Below are 18,794 nucleotides of genomic sequence, written 5' to 3' on the forward strand. Positions count from 1 at the left end.
AACAAACTCTTATTTACGATGACTGCGTACCCCAGGGCAAAACCCGGACGACGCTGAGCCAATAGTACGCCACCCTTTGGGACTCCCAATCGCAGGTCGGTTGCGCTACAGCCTGGAATTGAACCAGGTTGTCTGTAGTGATGCCTCTAGCACTGAGATGCAGTGCCTTTAGATAGGTGCACCACTCTTGAATCACAACATCCTACATAATATTTGTGAACTCACCCCCAACATGTAAACACATTTCTATGTTCTGTAGTATAAAAAAAAAATTAAAAAAATTTAAAAAAGGAAGGAAGAGAAGTGTTTTTGATGACATCATCAGTGTGCATCGTGTGATTTGAACTATTCACGAGTAGGCATTGTCTACTAATTGGTTGAGGAAGTCATTGGAAACACTGAGATACATATGAAGTAGAACATTTTAGAAATGCCCCTTTAAAAATGTATTTATTTTTAAAAGTCAGTTTTACTGATAGAGGAATTAATACTAAATTACTAAGAAATTAATCCAAATAAGGCATAACAGGGCATGCATTATACTCATTGTGAGTCCAAGATGAATGGCAAGTAATTGCCATTGCTCACTGGTTGTTACTGAAACCGATGTAAGTTTAGATTAACAGATAATCTATTTTTAGTTGGGGGTTTTTTTGCACGGACTGCGTCTCAATTCACCACATCTGCAAATATCGCCGTTCCGCATGTGCAGTGAGATGTGGCAGAGCTAGAGTGGTGTTTTGCCAGACCATGAGACGCCACAAAAACAAAAATGTTCTACTTGAGATTCTTCAAAAGTAGCCACCCCTTTGCCTTGATGACAGCCTCGGCATTCTCTCAACCAGCTTCATGAGAAATGCTTATCCAACAGTCTTGAAGGAGTTCCCACATATGCTGAGCACTTGTTGGCTGCTTTTCCTTTCTTTTTGGTTACTACATGATTTCATAAGTTGATCAATATTATTCTACAATGTAGAAAATAGTAATATATATATTTTTTTTTAAACCCTTGGATGAGTAGGTATCCAAACATTTGACTGGTACTGTATATGTAGGTTGTTTTGCCCACAAGCCTCACAAGACTCGTCTGAAGGTCCCCGGTAAAAAAATAAATAAGTATACAGTGTGTTCGGAAAGTATTCAAGACCACTTGACTTTTTCCACATTTTGTTACGTTACATCCTTATCCTAAAATGGATGAAGAAAGAAAAAAATCCTCAATCTACACACAACACACTATAATTCATTAAAAAAAAAACAGAAATACATTATTTTCAAAATTGAGCTCAGGTGCATCCTGTTTCCATTGATCATCCTTGAGATGTTTCTACAACTTGATTGGAGTCCACCTGTGGTAAATTCAATTGATAAGACATGATTTGGAAAGGAACACACCCGTCATATATAAGGTCCCACAGTTGACGGTGCATGTCAGAGCAAAAAACCAAGCCATGAGGTCGAAGGAGTTGTCCGTAGAGCTCCGAGACAGGATTGTGTCGAGGCACAGATCTGGGGAATGGTACCAAAACATTATTCTTAAATGGAAGAAATTTGGAACCACCAAGAATCTTCCTAGAGCTGGTCGCCTGGCCAAACTGAGCAATCGGGGGAAAAGGGCCTTGGTCAGGTAGGTGACCAAGAACCTGATGGTCACTGACAGAGCTCCAGAGTTTCTCTGTGGAGATGGGAGAACCTTCCAAAAGGACAACAATCTCTGCAGCACTTCACCAATCAGGCTTTTATGGTAGAGTGGCCAGCTGGAAGCCACTCTTCAGTAAAAGGCACATGACCGCCCGCTTGGAATTTGACAAAAGGCACTTAAAGACTCTCAGACCATGAGATACAAGATTCTCTGGTCTGATGAAACCAAGATTGAACTCTTTGGCCTGAATGAATTCCTACAGCGAAGCATGGCGGTGGCAGCATCATGCTGTGGGGATGTTTTTTCAGCGGCAGGGACTGGGAGACGAGTCAGGATCGAGGGAAAAATGAACTGAGCAAAGTACAGAGAGAGAACCTTGATGAAAACCTGCTCCAGAGCACTTAGGACATCAGACTGGGGTAAAGATTCACCTTCCAACAGGACCACCAACCTGACAACGATTTTGTTTAAAAAAATGTTTTTGCTTTTGTCATTATGGGGTATAGTGTGTAGATTGAGGGGGGAAAACAATCTCCTCAATTTTTAGAATAAGGCTGTAACATAAAATGTGGGAAAAGTCTAGGGGTCTGAATACTTTCCGAACGCACTGTGTCATTAAATCAACAAGTAATTGTGCATGCTGAACAACAAATGAATTAGTGGGTGATGGTGATTTCTGATAAAAAGTGAGGGGAGAAAAAGCACACTGCCGCCGCCCTCCCCCCCATCAGATAGTGGGTGGTAGATGCCTAGTTTCCCTTCTGACTCAGCTCAGGTGCCAACATAGACATCATTTACAAACACACAGAGAAAAGTCAGCTCAGGGTAAAGTGACGAGGCATCAGGATAGGTAATCATAAGAGAAGAGAGTAGCAACCGCATACGAGAGCGTGCGGGCGTATTGTGTCGGTATGCGCGTGTATGTGAATTAGGGTCGGGACGATACCAGTATCGCACTATTTGTTTGTATCGTGACAGGGAAACAAACACAAAAAAAAGGGGATTTAACTTCTTAAGGAAAACAACACGGACGTTGGAAACAAACGTCATTGTGATGTCATTCAGAGTCACATGGATTCATTTTTTATTTTACATTCAGGAACAGAATGAAATCTGCTTCGTGTTATCATTTTTTTTGAGGGGGAGGAATATTGCGATACTGATATCATACCAGCCCTAAATGTGTGTGGGTTTTTTTGTCAGTGTCATGCATACAATAATGTGATTATTGTGGAAAGTGAGATTAGGAGTGGCAGGAAGCCTAGTGGTTAGAGCTTTTGGCCAGTAACCGAAAGGTTGTTAGATCGAAATACCGAGCTGGGAAGGTCAAAAATCTGTCATTCTGCTCCTGAACAAGGCAGCTAACCCACTGTTCCAAGGCTGTCATTGTAACTAAGAATGTGTTCTTAACTGACTTGCCTAGTTAAATAAAGATTACATTTTTTGAAAATAAGTTTGATTAAAACTTTTACATGCTTTGGAAGAAGACAGATTTCCCTAATAATCCTGTTTTCATGGACAACGTCTGAAATCAGGCAACCTTGACGGCACCGATAAATGCAGAAAAATCACCAATCAAAACAAACATTCTAGCACATCAAACATGTTATTTTTGAGAAGCATATTTGATTCTGAGTTTGGACATATAAAGTACACGTGAAAACTACTTCTAAAAGAAGCATATATATATATATTCAGCTGTTCCAAGTACAACTCACTCGCAAAGAGGGAAGCGTGCTTGGCTGGTGTATGGGCGAATCAAACGCACCGCTGGAACGCCGATTAAAGGTATTTACATGTTCTAATAATTTGAAAGATTACCCAGAAAACCAGGTGTTTTTAAACGGCATATGCTTACTTCCGATTATGACCTTACGCCAATTAAGACTAGCAGAGTACGGTGTTCACATAACTACTGCATAAACTGCCATAATAAGTTCAATATGTAAAATGTACTCGTGATACTGTACTCAGTGATAGTGAGTTTTAAGTACTTGGTACGACAGTAACACAAATGAGGAACATGATGTGACAACAAAATACAATTTTAGTGTAGCGATGATCAAAGTTAGACATTCAAACCAGAATTCTGTCATCGAGCTAAATAACAATTCAGGGTGGTATCAAAGGCCCATTTTTAAAGTATATAGGAAAATATATAGGACTAGTATTTTGGGGGAAGGGTTTGTTTTCAACATGTTAAGTGTTTAAGACAAACCCTAGGGTTAGTCACTATGCATTCTGTAATTAACTTCTTTATTGCACACACATTACTATGATTTTGATTATTTAGGGTGGAAGGCGTACAGCTATATTTTGTAGTAGGAAAAAGGGGAAAACTATTTAGATAAGCGGAGCCCTACTTGCAACTAAATTCATAGACTCAGTGTCATTATCATTGCTGCCTCACTGAAGACAATAGCTGGATATCAATTTCAACCTGTATTGCTCTGATATTAGGCTATACAAAATACTGCAACAGCATGGGGAGGGTAGAAATGACATCACCCGTGATTTGATATTTCATCATACTTCATGGAGACAGTTCATTCTGCACCCATTGTGGCTATAATACAATGTATTTATTCTGTCATTGTCATGAACGAAAGACGTGAAGTATTATTCAGCTCGCACTGGTGGCTTGGTTTTTGTATAGGATCTGAGTGATACGTCCTTTAGACAAAAGGTTTCCAGAGCGAAGGACGGTCACACCAGACAGACAGACAAGCGGTTCAACCAACACACCCCCCCCCCCCCCAAAAAAAAAGCTTGACTCGCTGCTGTACCTTGGCTGTACTGTTGTCAGATTTACAAATAGCAAATAATTATAATTGTTATTATGTGCATTTTTGTTTTACAGATCCAACGTGGCAAATATTCGGACGTTTTAAACGTATATGGACATAAATGGACGCGAATACAGTTAGCTTGCTAGCTAGTTAGCCCGGGTTAACGTGGATACTGTTTAGAGAATAGCATACTTACGCTACGTTCGGCGCTGGAACGCCTGTAATGAGGGCTACAGTAGTTAAGTTGACGTTAGCTATTCCTTCTGGAGACTACGTAGACTACGTTACATAAAATGTGTCGAATTTGCTACCTGGCGAAAGTCTCGGTCAATTTACTTTGTAACCATGGTCTGTTGCAGGGGGAAAAATACTTTACAGATATATATTTTTTTAATCGTACAATGTGTAAGTTACATGGAGAACAAAAACAAAAAAAAACATCCCGTGTAGACAAAAGCCCGCTGAGGCGAATACCTTACAGGCTAACTGAAGCTAACTAGTTAGCCACCAGTTGTCACCCAGCTTTTCCCTTCGACACACAGCAACACACAGCTATAATTATTCATATTATTAGCATAAAAGCAACTTTGACACATAAGTAAAACACCTGTTACTTAAATGCGTCCATAAAAAAAAAAGTAGATGACATACAAGTCCAAAAATAACAATAAAAGTTGTGGCCATAGCTAACGTCAAAGTTGATTAGCTTGCTAGCTGGGGTTTTACCTATGATCATGAGCAATCAAATCTAAAGAAATATGAACATTTCACTTTCTGCTTACCTTTTCAATGCCCATCAGGTTCTGCCTGTTCATTCAGATCGTGAAGATAAAACTACGTAGCTTGTAAAACAGTAATTTCCCAAAATATTGAACATGAACAGTAGCTAGACTACGGGCTATGTGTGACGTCCAGTTTATTGCTGGGTTTGAAAACATCCCCAGTCCGTCCTTCGTCTTCAAGAAGAAACTCCCCCCAGCAAATCATGCAAACGTCGCTCCCATTGGCCGAGAACAGTCATATTGGTCACGTGAGTCCTGACAATCTTATTTTTTTTAAGGGTCTAAGTCTGCTGGATAATGGGTATGTCAAGCTATTTACCACATTTTAAACATTTCCCGGAACTGATAGATAGAATGGCTTCGATATGATAATAAAAAATTAAATACATCTTCGTTAGGTTAGTATGTACATTTTAAAGTCGTGTTTTATTGCGTGTATAGATACCGAATGGTGAGTATTTTGCAAGTCAACTTTTGGGGTGCATCGGAGAGGGAGAGGTGGGTGACGCTGGGCGCGTCATCCTTTCCGCTCCGCTCTGCGGCTTTAGGGAATGTTTTTCGAACATGTCGAATGAAGACATAACAGAGAGGTAAAATCTGATTATGTGCATTCAATTGTCATTTATATGAATGCATAGACACTGTATTCTAGTTCCGTCGATGTGTTGCATCATTCCTGCCGCTCTGTCTATATCGAATTGTTGTGGCGCAGTGATATTTGCATTATATGGGCATTAAAGCGCATGCGCGATTGGGAGAACATTATGAAAGATTTTCTATTATATTGACAAGAGATTCGAGTGCCCGCTCGAACAATAGAAATACATGTCCTCAAAGATGGAAGGCATGAGGAGGAGGGGGCGAGATCAGGTGGGACCATTCTAGCCAATGAGAGGGTAGATACGTGTGTATATACAGGCCATAGAGATAGATATAGGACTCATCTTTGTTATCTGTGTCATTATAGCGTCCGTGACGCTGTTGCATTGAAAGCCATCTTCATTTTCTTCCTCTTCTTCATTGGCTGATAATTCTCAACTCATAGGTATCCCCATCCATTTGACACATTTAAAATTGTTGAAAGTCTCAATTGCAATGTCCATGCTATAAGTGGTTATACCCATCATGAGTCTTCTATCTCTATGACAACAGACAACTCTGATATAAAGTCGTTAAAAAAAAAAAAAAATCAAACTTGCCAAAATGCCACATGCATCTAGCCTGAAAACTCACGGTACCACTGTGATGTCTTATGTCATCTTCACAGAGTATTGCTGCGCTACTAAACAGACAGTTGAACTTTCTACTCGAATTGCACTGTGCTAGCTACCTCCTTGCCAGCTAACAGTGCCTGGCAGGCAAGGGCAAAGTACACTGTCTACCAGTGTCCTAGCTAGCTACCTATCCTGCCTGCTGTGTCCAAGTTAGCTAGCTAACCAGCTAGCACAGTGTCCTTCGCTCCCGCTTGCCAAACACGTCCCCTCGCTGTCGTAACAGAACTGCGGGAAAACAGTCCGACAGGCCGGGGGCAAAGGACACCGGTGTCCTAGCTATCTCTAGTTAGTTACCTATTGTGCTTGCTATGTACCAGAGTCGTTAACAGAACTGCAGGAAAACAGTGCTAGCTACTTAACTATCCCCACCTCCTGCTTGCACAGTGTACCGGAGTCCTATCTTTCTAATTAGCTAGCTAGCTAACACCCAGTGTCCTAAATGTTTACATAACAACTGCCATCATTAACAGAACTGCGGGGAAAAAGTGCCCGACAGGCGAGGGCGAAGGACAGTCTGCCTCTTCTTCTGTGGGTTTATCTGCGGTTCGCATCCAAGGGTGCATTACCGCCACCTATTGTACTGAAGTGCCTCCTCCTCCTAGCTTTAAAATGGACCAATAGAAGCATAAAGAGGTGTTCCTGCAGATGCAGGAATGCCCACGTTCAGGAAACCCCAATGTGCAAAATATTACCTTTTCATTCAAGACAGGATAAATATATTGTTTCAAATGATAAAACATGTTTTCTTTTAGTTACTTATTTTTTCTCCCTCAACTCAGCTAGCTAAAAGCGAGGCTAGGTTGAAGATACCACTGTAGCTAGCGACCTCAACCTAATAACCTAATAAAAACAAACGTCATTACCATCACGATAAACTTAAACGAGAGGAGGCAAGTCATAATACAATTGGCTTAGTTGCCAATTTATTATTTAACATTACTAGTACAATAGTACTTCCTTATCGGAATGCGTAACTGTTTACAAGTTCCTAGCTATCCCAAATGCATGACATCCGACATAACGGGGCGGCAGGGTAGGCTAGTAACCGGAAGGTTACGTTGGACTAGTAACCGGAAGGTTGCAAGTTCAAATCCCCGAGCAGACAAGGTACACATCTGTCTTTCTGCCCCTGAACAGGCAGTTAAACAGGCCGTCATTGTAAATAAGAATGTGTTCTTAACTGACTTGACTAGTAAAATAAAAAAAATAACGTAACAGAGTGCTTATGGGTAAAGCCTCGTTCACATTACACGAGTCTCACCGTTACTACGGATGTCATGCATTTCAATGGGGACGTCCACAGCGGCGTGGAATCGCAACACCCCCCCCTTGCGGTTTAAGGCTCCATTTGCGAGACACATTTTCCAAACTTTGCGTCGTCCTCAGTCCAGCCAGAGTCGGTCAGATATACTTTTGAGGAGATGGGGAAATTCCATTGGAATCGTATTAACGCCCATTGTGTACGTTGCCCATTTTGTCGTAATGGGTAGCGCAGTGCATCCAGGGTGATTCTAGGACAAAGAGAGGACTCCTTCAAGGAGTGAATGGGAGTCAATTGGGCGCTGGCTAAAATACCCAGCATTAGCATGAAATTCGTGAACAAGAAATACAACGTTACCATTTTTTTTTTTAATTTTTTTTTTTAGATGTAACATAATTAGCACTTCATGGCTACAGACGTGAGTGCTACGGGTCTGTAGTCATATAGGCAGGTTGCCTTTGTGTATTTATTTTGCCATGTTGGTATTACAGACTCAATCAGGGACATGTTGAAAATGTCAGTGAAGACACCTGCCACCCACGACTGCATGGCCATGCACAACTCCAACACCATCATTAAGTTTGCAGACGACTCAACAGTGGTAGGCCTGATCACAGACAACGACGAGACAGCCTATAGGGAGGAGGTCAGAGACCTGGCCGGGTGGTGCCAGAATAACAACCTATCTCTCAGCGTAGCCCAGACTAAGGAGATGATTGTGGACTACAGGAAAAGGAGGACTGAGCACGCCCCCTTTCTCATCGACGGGGCTGTAGTGGAGCAGGTTAAGAGCTTCAAGTTCCTTGGTGTCCACATCAACAACAAACTAGAATGGTCCAAACACACCAAGACAGTCGTGAAGAGGGCAAGACAAAGCCTATTCCCCCTCAGGAAACTAAAAAGATTTGGCATGGCTCCTGAGATCCTCAAAAGGTTCTACAGGTGCAACATCGAGAGCATCCTGACTGGTTGCATCACTGCCTGGTATGGCAACTGCTCGGCCTCTGACCGCAAGGCACTACAGAGGGTAGTGCGTACGGCCCAGTACATCACTGGGGCTAAGCTGCCTGCCATCCAGGACCTCTACACCAGGCGGTATCAGAGGAAGGCCCTAAAAATGGTCAAAGACCCCAGCCACTCCAGTCATAGACTGTTCTCTCATGGCAAATGGTACCGGAGTGCCAAGTCTAGGAAAAAAAGGCTTCTCAACAGTTTTTACCCCCAAGCCATAAGACTCCTGAACAGCCAATCAAATGGCTACCTGGACTATTTGCATTGTGTCCCGCCACCCCCAACCCCTCTTTTACTCTGCTGCTACTCTCTGTTCATCATATACGCAGTCACTTTAACCATATCTACATGTACATACTACCTCAATCAGCCTGACTAACCAGTGTCTGTATATAGCCTCTCTACTGTATGTAGCCTCTACTGTATATAGCCTCGCTACTGTATGTAGCCTAGCTACTGTATGTAGCCTCGCTACTGTATGTAGCCTAGCTACTGTATGTAGCCTCTACTGTATATAGCCTCTACTGTATGTAGCCTCGCTACTGTATATAGCCTCTACTGAATATAACCTCTCTACTGTATATAGCCTCTCTACTGTATATAGCCTCTCTACTGAATATAACCTCTCTACTGTATAAAGCCTCTCTGCTGTATATAGCCTCTATACTGTATATAGTCTCACTACTGTATATAGCTTCACTACTGTATATAGCCTCTCTGCTGTATATAGCCTCACTACTGTATATAGCCTCACTACTGTATATATCAATCAAATTTATTTTATATAGCCCTTCATACATCAGCTGATATCTCAAAGTGCTGTACAGAAACCCAGCCTAAAACCCCAAACAGCAAGCAATGCAGGTGAAGAAGCACGGTGGCTAGGAAAAACTCCCTAGAAAGGCCAAAACCTAGGAAGAAACCTAGAGAGGAACCAGGCTATGTGGGGTGGCCAGTCCTCTTCTGGCTGTGCCGGGTGGAGATTATAACAAAACATGGTCAAGATGTTCAAATGTTCATAAATGACCAGCATGGTCGAATAATAATAAGGCAGAATAGTTGAAACTGGAGCAGCAGCACAGTCAGGTGGACTGGGGACAGCAAGGAGTCATCATGTCAGGTATTCCTGGGGCATGGTCCTAGGGCTCAGGTCCTCCGAGAGAGAGAAAGAAAGAGAGAATTAGAGAGAGCATATGTGGGATGGCCAGTCCTCTTCTGGCTGTGCCGGGTGGAGATTATAACAGAACATGGCCAAGATGTTCAAATGTTCATAAATGATCAGCATGGTCGAATAATAATAAGGCAGAACAGTTGAAACTGGAGCAGCAGCACAGCCAGGTGGACTGGGGACAGCAAGGAGTCATCATGTCAGGTAGTCCTGGGGCATGGTCCTAGGGCTCAGGTCCTCCGAGAGAGAGAAAGAGAGAAGGAGAGAATTAGAGAACGCACACGTAGATTCACACAGGACACCGAATAGGACAGGAGAAGTACTCCAGATATAACAAACTGACCCTAGCCCCCCGACACATAAACTACTGCAGCATAAATACTGGAGGCTGAGACAGGAGGGGTCAGGAGACACTGTGGCCCACTCCGAGGACACCCCCGGACAGGGCCAAACAGGAAGGATATAACCCCACCCACTTTGCCAAAGCACAGCCCCCACACCACTAGAGGGATATCTTCAACCACCAACTTACCATCCTGAGACAAGGCTGAGTATAGCCCACAAAGACCTCCGCCACGGCACAACTTAAGGGGGGGGGGGGGCGCCAACCCAGACAGGATGACCACATCAGTGACTCAACCCACTCAGGTGACGCACCTCCTCCAGGGACGGCATGAGAGAGCCCCAGTAAAGCCAGTGACTCAGCCCCTGTAATAGGGTTAGAGGCAGAGAATCCCAGTGGAAAGAGGGGAACCGGCCAGGCAGAGACAGCAAGGGTGGTTCGTTGCTCCAGAGCCTTTCCGTTCACCCTCCCACTCCTGGGCCAGACTACACTCAATCATATGACCCACTGAAGAGATGAGTCTTCAGTAGAGACTTAAAGGTTGAGACAGAGTTTGCGTCTCTGACATGGGTAGGCAGACCGTTCCATAAAAAAGGAGCTCTATAGGAGAAAGCCCTGCCTCCAGCTGTTTGCTTAAAAATTCTAGGGACAATTAGGAGGCCTGCGTCTTGTGACCGTAGCGTACGTGTAGGTATGTACGGCAGGACCAAATCAGAGAGATAGATAGGAGCAAGCCCATGTAATGCTTTGTAGGTTAGCAGTAAAACCTTGAAATCAGCCCTTGCTTTGACAGGAAGCCAGTGTAGAGAGGCTAGCACTGGAGTAATATGATAAAATTTTTTGGTTCTAGTCAGGATTCTAGCAGCCGTATTTAGCACTAACTGAAGTTTATTTAGTGCTTTATCCGGGTAGCCGGAAAATAGAGCATTGCAGTAGTCTAACCTGGAAGTGACAAAAGCATGGATTAATTTTTCTGCATCATTTTTCGACAGAAAGTTCCTGATTTTTGCAATGTTACGTAGATGGAAAAAAGCTGTCCTTGAAATGGTCTTGATATGTTCTTCAAAAGAGAGATCAGGGTCCAGAGTAACGCCGAGGTCCTTCACAGTTTTATTTGAGACGACTGTACAACCATTAAGATTAATTGTCAGATTCAACAGAAGATCTCTTTGTTTCTTGGGACCTAGAACAAGCATCTCTGTTTTGTCCGAGTTTAAAAGTAGAAAGTTTGCAGCCATCCACTTCCTTATGTCTGAAACACATTCTTCTAGCAAGGGCAATTTTGGGGCTTCACCATGTTTAATTGAAATGTACAGCTGTGTGTCATCTGCATAGCAGTGAAAGTTAACATTATGTTTTCGAATAACATCCCCAAGAGGTAAAATATATAGTGAAAACAATAGTGGTCCTAAAACGGAACCTTGAGGAACACCGAAATTTACAGTTGATTTGTCAGAGGACAGACCATTCACAGAGACAAACTGATATCTTTCCGACAGATAAGATCTAAACCAGGCCAGAACTTGTCCGTGTAGACCAATTTGGGTTTCCAATCTCTCCAAAAGAATGTGGTGATCGATGGTATCAAAAGCAGCACTAAGGTCTAGGAGCACGAGGACAGATGCAGAGCCTCGGTCCGATGCCATTAAAATGTCATTTACCACCTTCACAAGTGCCGTCTCAGTGCTATGATGGGGTCTAAAACCAGACTGAAGCATTTCGTATACATTGTTTGTCTTCAGGAAGGCAGTGAGTTGTTGCGCAACAGCCTTTTCTAAAATTTTTGAGAGGAATGGAAGATTCGATATAGGCCGATAGTTTTTTATATTTTCTGGGTCAAGGTTTGGCTTTTTCAAGAGAGGCTTTATTACTGCCACTTTTAGTGAGTTTGGTACACATCCGGTGGATAGAGAGCCGTTTATTATGTTCAACATAGTAGGGCCAAGCACAGGAAGCAGCTCTTTCAGTAGTTTAGTTGGAATAGGGTCCAGTATGCAGCTTGAAGGTTTAGAGGCCATGATTATTTTCATCATTGTGTCAAGAGATATAGTACTAAAACACTTGAGTGTCTCTCTTGATCCTAGGTCCTGGCAGAGTTGTGCAGACTCAGGACAACTGAGCTTTGAAGGAATACGCAGATTTAAGGAAGAGTCCGTAATTTGCTTTCTAATAATCATAATCTTTTCCTCAAAGAAGTTCATGAATTTATCACTGCTAAAGTGAAAGTCATCCTCTCTTGGGGAATGCTGCTTTTTAGTTAGCTTTGCGACAGTATCAAAAAGGAATTTCGGATTGTTCTTATTTTCCTCAATTAAGTTAGAAAAATAGGATGATCGAGCAGCAGTAAGGGCTCTTCGGTACATATATATATGTACATATATACATGTATATAGCCTCACTACTGTATATAGCCTCTATACTGTATATAGCCTCTCTGCTGTATATAGCCTCTCTGCTGTATATAGCCTCTACTGTATATAGTCTCTACTGTATATAACTTCTCTACTGTATATAGCCTCCCTACTGTTTATAGCCTCTCTACTGTATATAGCCTCTACTGTATAAAGCCTCTACTGTATAAAGCCTTGCTACTGCATATAGCCTCGCTACTGCATATAGCCTCTCTACTGTATATAACCTCTACTGTATATAGCCTCTCTACTGTATATAGCCTCTCTACTGTATATAGCCTCTATACTGTTTATAGCCTCTCTACTGTATAAAGCCTCTACTGTATATAGCCTTGCTACTGCATATAGCCTCGCTACTGCATATAGCCTCTCTACTGTATATAACCTCTACTGTATATAGCTTCTCTACTGTATATAGCCTCTCTACTGTATATAGCCTCTCTACTGTATATCTGTAACTTGTTCTCTGTAATATCGTATAGCTTTGGAATCGTGACATTACATACTTGAGGGAAATAGGCAGGTTTTGTCGACTCAACCTGATTTTTGAGAAGGGATTGAAGGACAATTAGCTTAGCAACCGCGTGACGCAGCTTGACAAAGTGAATGTGATTTGTCTAGTCTGCTGGGTGGGGCGTTACACGTGCCTCCATTCATTACCCAATGGATTACCTCTCTCCTCCTTTCTCTAATATCTCTGCGTCTGTCGAAGAACAGGAAGTTACCAAACCACAGAAGAAAATAAAAATGTGGTTTTCGGTAGGAACTAGTAAACAATTACCCATTCCTATAAATGAGTACTTTTCTTAATAAGCCAATTATGACTGCCTTCCGTTCCAAATTTGATGGCAATGACATTTGTTTTTTTATTATAATTATTAGGTTGAGGTCGCTAGCTACAGTGGTATCTTCAAACTAGCCTCGCTTTTAGCTAGCTACAGTGGTATCTTCAAACTAGCCTCGCTTTTAGCTAGCTATAGTGGTATCTTCAAACTAGCCTCGCTTTTAGCTAGCTACAGTGGTATCTTCAAACTAGCCTCGCTTTTAGCTAGCTACAATGGTATCTTCAAACTAGCCTCGCTTTTAGCTAGCTAGTGGTATCTTCAAACTAGCCTCGCTTTTAGCTAGCTGCTCTGCAGTGCAAGCTAGCTTGACTTGCTATAGTTAGAAGCAAGTTGAGGAAAAAGTAACAGAACATGTTTTATCACCCCCCAAAACAACTAATATATATATTTATATACAAAAATACATTGAATAAATATTTAAAAAATGGGGCTTTCAGACCAAATCCTTCCAGGCGTAGCATAGTCTGAGTAGCCAGGCAAACGTGCATCCACTTATATCAGTGCATTCAATAACATCTTAATCATTACTACATTTCTATTAGATCGAATGAGCCTCACGTAGCAAATTAGCAATACATTTTTTTTGTTGTCGACCAAATTTGACACGCAAATTGGCTTTCCATACAAAAACTCACCATATCATGGGCTTATTTTCATGGACCACTTTTGGGCGGAATAAAACATCTTACTTTGCCTCTTCCTCTCTGACATTATGTTGCAGAAGATGAACAAGCTTAAAATCACAAGAGGAACATTGGAGTGGGGGGGGGGGGCAGTGGCTAGACACTGTGACAAGCCATCAAGGCTTGAATGGCTTTTGCAGTTAAAACATAAGGGCCTTTTGTGGGGGTTGCGATGGTTTTGAACAGGAAGTCATTGCATCATATCTATCTATGCTTCAGAAGCTAAGGATCATTCGCAGTTTCTGCAGTTCCATTGCAGGAGTATTTGTATACATACAGTACCAGTCAAAAGTTTGGACACATCTACTCATTCAAGGGTTTTTCTTTATTTTTTAGTGTGTGCCTTGAATTCAGATTTGTATTTTTTAAACTTTTACCTTTTTCTCCCCAATTTCGTGGTATCCAATTGGTAGTTACAGTCTTGTCTCATCGCTGTAACTCCCATACGGAATCTGGAGAGGCAAAGGTTGAGAGCCATACAAGCCGGATTGCTTCTTGACACAATGCCTGCTTAATCTGGAAGCCAGCCACTCCACTGTGTCAGAGGAAACACCGTACACCTGGCGAATGTGTCAGCGTGCATGCACCTGGCCCGCTAGAGCATGATGGGACAAGGACATCCCTGCGGGCCAAAACCCTCCCCTCTAACCTGGACGACGCTGGACCAATTGTTTGCCGCCCCATGGGTCTCCCGGTCGCGGTCGGCTGCGACAGAGCCTGGATTCGAACCAGGATCTCTTGTGGCACAGCTAGCAACTGCGATGCACTAATATGAGGAAATATATTTTCGCATATAAACTGACGGCCAAATTATGACACAAATAATTTGAACTGCGAGGCTGGTAACTCTAATGAACGTATCCTCTGCAGCAGAGGTAACTCTGGGTCTTCCTTTCATAGCGCTTGACGTTTTTTGCAACTGCACTTGAAGAAACCTTTAAAACAGTTCTTGAAATTTTCCAGATTGACTGACCTTCATGTCTTAAAGTAGTGACGGATTGTCGTATCTCTTTGCTTATTTGAGCTCTTCTTGCCATAATGTAGACTTGAGCTGTGTTCGAATACCCATTCTAACATAGTGCATACTACATATTTAATGAGTATATACTACATACTATTAGTTCATTTTAGTATACTGGAAACGAATGGTATCCTTTCAGTTGAGCTACGCCTGTCTACCGGAAAGTTGATGCTTTTGCTATGCAACCGCTTGTTATTTTAACAAATTACTAGCTAAACATTACGATTTCGGGTTTGTTCGTAAATTCAGACTCTCGGGGGGGGGGGGTTCAGAGCGCACACTGGACGCTCTGGCGGAGGAGCTACGGTTGATCCGAGGGTTCAACCGGCAGTCAAGCACCAAAGCTAACTGGCTAACGTTGGCTAGCTACTTCCAGACACATCATGAGAGAACACCTCACTCTGACCATTTTACTCCCCCTAGCAGAGCTGGTTAGGTTGTTTGTGTTATCCAGAGCGTCGGTGACTAAATGTGCTGCTGGCAACAATTTAATTACGCTTTTTTTTTGTTGCACACACCGGCCATATTCAACAGGTATTGAGTGTTCGTAAATTCATCAGTTACTCTGCGGGAGAGTGCTCTGAAATCAGAGTAGATAGCTAAGTGGTAAAGTCGTACGATTCAATGGCTAATGATGTCAATAAACGTTGTTGGGTAGTTTAGTTAATATACTGCCTGGCATGTTCGATGTATTAGTAGCTAGCTAACATACCGGTACATACTGCTGTAATGCTATGTGGTCCATAAGGATAGAGTAGCTAACATACTGGTACATACTGCTGTAATGCTATGTGGTTCATAAGGATAGAGTAGCTAACATACTGCTGTAATGCTATGTGGTCCATAAGGATAGAGTAGCTAACATACTGGTACATACTGCTGTAATGCTATGTGGTTCATAAGGATAGAGTAGCTAACATACTGCTGTAATGCTATGTGGTCCATAAGGATAGAGTAGCTAACATACTGGTGTAATGCTATGTGGTCCATAAGGATAGAGTAGCTAACATACTGGTGTAATGCTATGTGGTCCATAAGGATAGAGTAGCTAACATACTGCTGTAATGCTATGTGGTTCATAAGGATAGAGTAGCTAACATACTGGTACATACTGCTGTAATGCTATGTGGTCCATAAGGATATAGTAGCTAACATACTGCTGTAATGCTATGTGGTCCATAAGGATAGAGTAGCTAACATACTGGTGTAATGCTATGTGGTCCATAAGGATAGAGTAGCTAACATACTGGTGTAATGCTATGTGGTTCATAAGGATAGAGTAGCTAACATACTGGTGTAATGCTATGTGGTTCATAAGGATAGAGTAGCTAACATACTGCTGTAATGCTATGTGGTCCATAAGGATAGAGTAGCTAACATACTGGTACATACTGCTGTAATGCTATGTGGTCCATAAGGATAGAGTAGCTAACATACTGCTGTAATGCTATGTGGTTCATAAGGATAGAGTACCTAACATACTGGTACATACTGCTGTAATGCTATGTGGTCCATAAGGATAGAGTAGCTAACATACTGCTGTAATACTATGTGGTCCATAAGGATAGAGTAGCTAACATACTGGTACATACTGCTGTAATGCTATGTGGTCCATAAGGATAGAGTAGCTAACATACTGCTGTAATGCTATGTGGTCCATAAGGACAGAGTAGCTAACATACTGGTACATACTGCTGTAATGCTATGTGGTCCATAAGGATAGAGTAGCTAACATACTGGTACATACTGCTGTAATGCTATGTGGTCCATAAGGATAGAGTAGCTAACATACTGATACATACTGCTGTAATGCTATGTGGTCCATAAGGATAGAGTAGCTAACATACTGGTACATACTGCTGTAATGCTATGTGGTTCATAAGGATAGAGTAGCTAACATACTGGTACATACTGCTGTAATGCTATGTGGTCCATAAGGATAGAGTAGCTAACATACTGGTACATACTGCTGTAATACTATGTGGTCCATAAGGATAGAGTAGCTAACATACTGGTACATACTGCTGTAATGCTATGTGGTCCATAAGGATAGAGTAGCTAACATACTGCTGTAATGCTATGTGGTCCATAAGGATAGAGTAGCTAACATACTGGTACATACTGCTGTAATGCTATGTGGTCCATAAGGATAGAGTAGCTAACATACTGGTACATACTGCTGTAATGCTATGTGGTTCATAAGGATAGAGTAGCTAACATACTGCTGTAATGCTATGTGGTCCATAAGGATAGAGTAGCTAACATACTGCTGTAATGCTATGTGGTTCATAAGGATAGAGTAGCTAACATACTGGTACATACTGCTGTAATGCTATGTGGTCCATAAGGATAGAGTAGCTAACATACTGCTGTAATGCTATGTGGTTCATAAGGATATAGTAGCTAACATACTGCTGTAATGCTATGTGGTCCATAAGGACAGAGTAGCTAACATACTGGTACATACTGCTGTAATGCTATGTGGTCCATAAGGATAGAGTAGCTAACATACTGGTACATACTGCTGTAATGCTATGTGGTCCATAAGGATAGAGTAGCTAACATTCTGCTACATACTGCTGTAATGCTATGTGGTCCATAAGGATAGAGTAGCTAACATACTGCTGTAATGCTATGTGGTCCATAAGGATAGAGTAGCTAACATACTGGTACATACTGCTGTAATGCTACGTGGTCCATAAGGATAGAGTAGCTAACATACTGGTACATACTGCTGTAATGCTATGTGGTCCATAAGGATAGAGTAGCTAACATACTGGTACATACTGCTGTAATGCTATGTGGTCCATAAGGATAGAGTAGCTAACATACTGGTACATACTGCTGTAATGCTATGTGGTCCATAAGGATAGAGTAGCTAACATACTGCTGTAATGCTATGTGGTTCATAAGGATATAGTAGCTAACATACTGCTGTAATGCTATGTGGTCCATAAGGACAGAGCAGCTAACATACTGGTACATACTGCTGTAATGCTATGTGGTCCATAAGGATAGAGTAGCTAACATACTGGTACATACTGCTGTAATGCTATGTGGTCCATAAGGATAGAGTAGCTAACATACTGGTACATACTGCTGTAATGCTATGTGGTTCAGTATAGCTAACAAATTGTCAGCCAACATAACGTGTAACGTATTTGAAAAGGCATTACTTTATTACATATTTCAATTTTCTTAACATATGTTATGAGCAATGAATTTGTCTGACTTTGGCTGCATATTTTCCACCATTTTTAATCGAATCTAAAAACGTGAAGCCACACCCATTTTCTGAATAATTGCATTACGGGTCCTATAAGCACGGAAATCGTGTCCACTGCACGTATACTTAGTATTTTGGCGAATTTAGTACGTCATCCGGGAGCTTTTGGCATACTAAACTATGACCACTAAGTATATTATATACTCAATTCACTTCACAATTAGTAGTGTTAGTATAAGTATTCAAACTTCCCTAACACAGCTTTGGTCTTACCAAATAGGGATATCTTTCTGTGTACCACCCCTACCTTGTCACAGCACAACTGATTGCCTCAAACA

The 18,794-nt window shown here is 41.9% G+C and overlaps 1 protein-coding gene and 1 long non-coding RNA gene across 6 annotated transcripts in view; one reads left to right on the forward strand and one right to left on the reverse strand.

The window, feature by feature from the left end:
• Positions 1 to 5,736, reverse strand: part of LOC110509145 (ankyrin repeat domain-containing protein 12) — a 48,026-nt gene extending 42,290 nt beyond the window's left edge. For 4 of the 5 annotated variants that reach the window (XM_090226010.1, XM_036966457.2, XM_090226008.1 and 1 more), the window contains exon 1: positions 5,214 to 5,408. The gene's annotated coding sequence lies outside the window, so the exon portion shown is untranslated. Of the gene's footprint in view, positions 1 to 5,213 lie in introns of all 5 variants that reach the window. The other variant, XM_036966459.2, reaches the window with a different exon arrangement.
• Positions 5,451 to 18,794, forward strand: part of LOC110509147 (uncharacterized) — a 34,674-nt gene continuing 21,330 nt past the window's right edge. Inside the window, exon 1 of the long non-coding RNA XR_002471405.3 lies at positions 5,451 to 5,514. This is a non-coding gene — a long non-coding RNA (uncharacterized LOC110509147). The remainder of the gene's footprint in view (positions 5,515 to 18,794) is intronic.

Source organism: Oncorhynchus mykiss, chromosome 28 (genome assembly GCF_057628025.1).
Source record: "Oncorhynchus mykiss isolate SJ-2025 chromosome 28, ASM5762802v1, whole genome shotgun sequence".
Classification (NCBI taxonomy): Eukaryota; Metazoa; Chordata; class Actinopteri; order Salmoniformes; family Salmonidae; genus Oncorhynchus; species Oncorhynchus mykiss.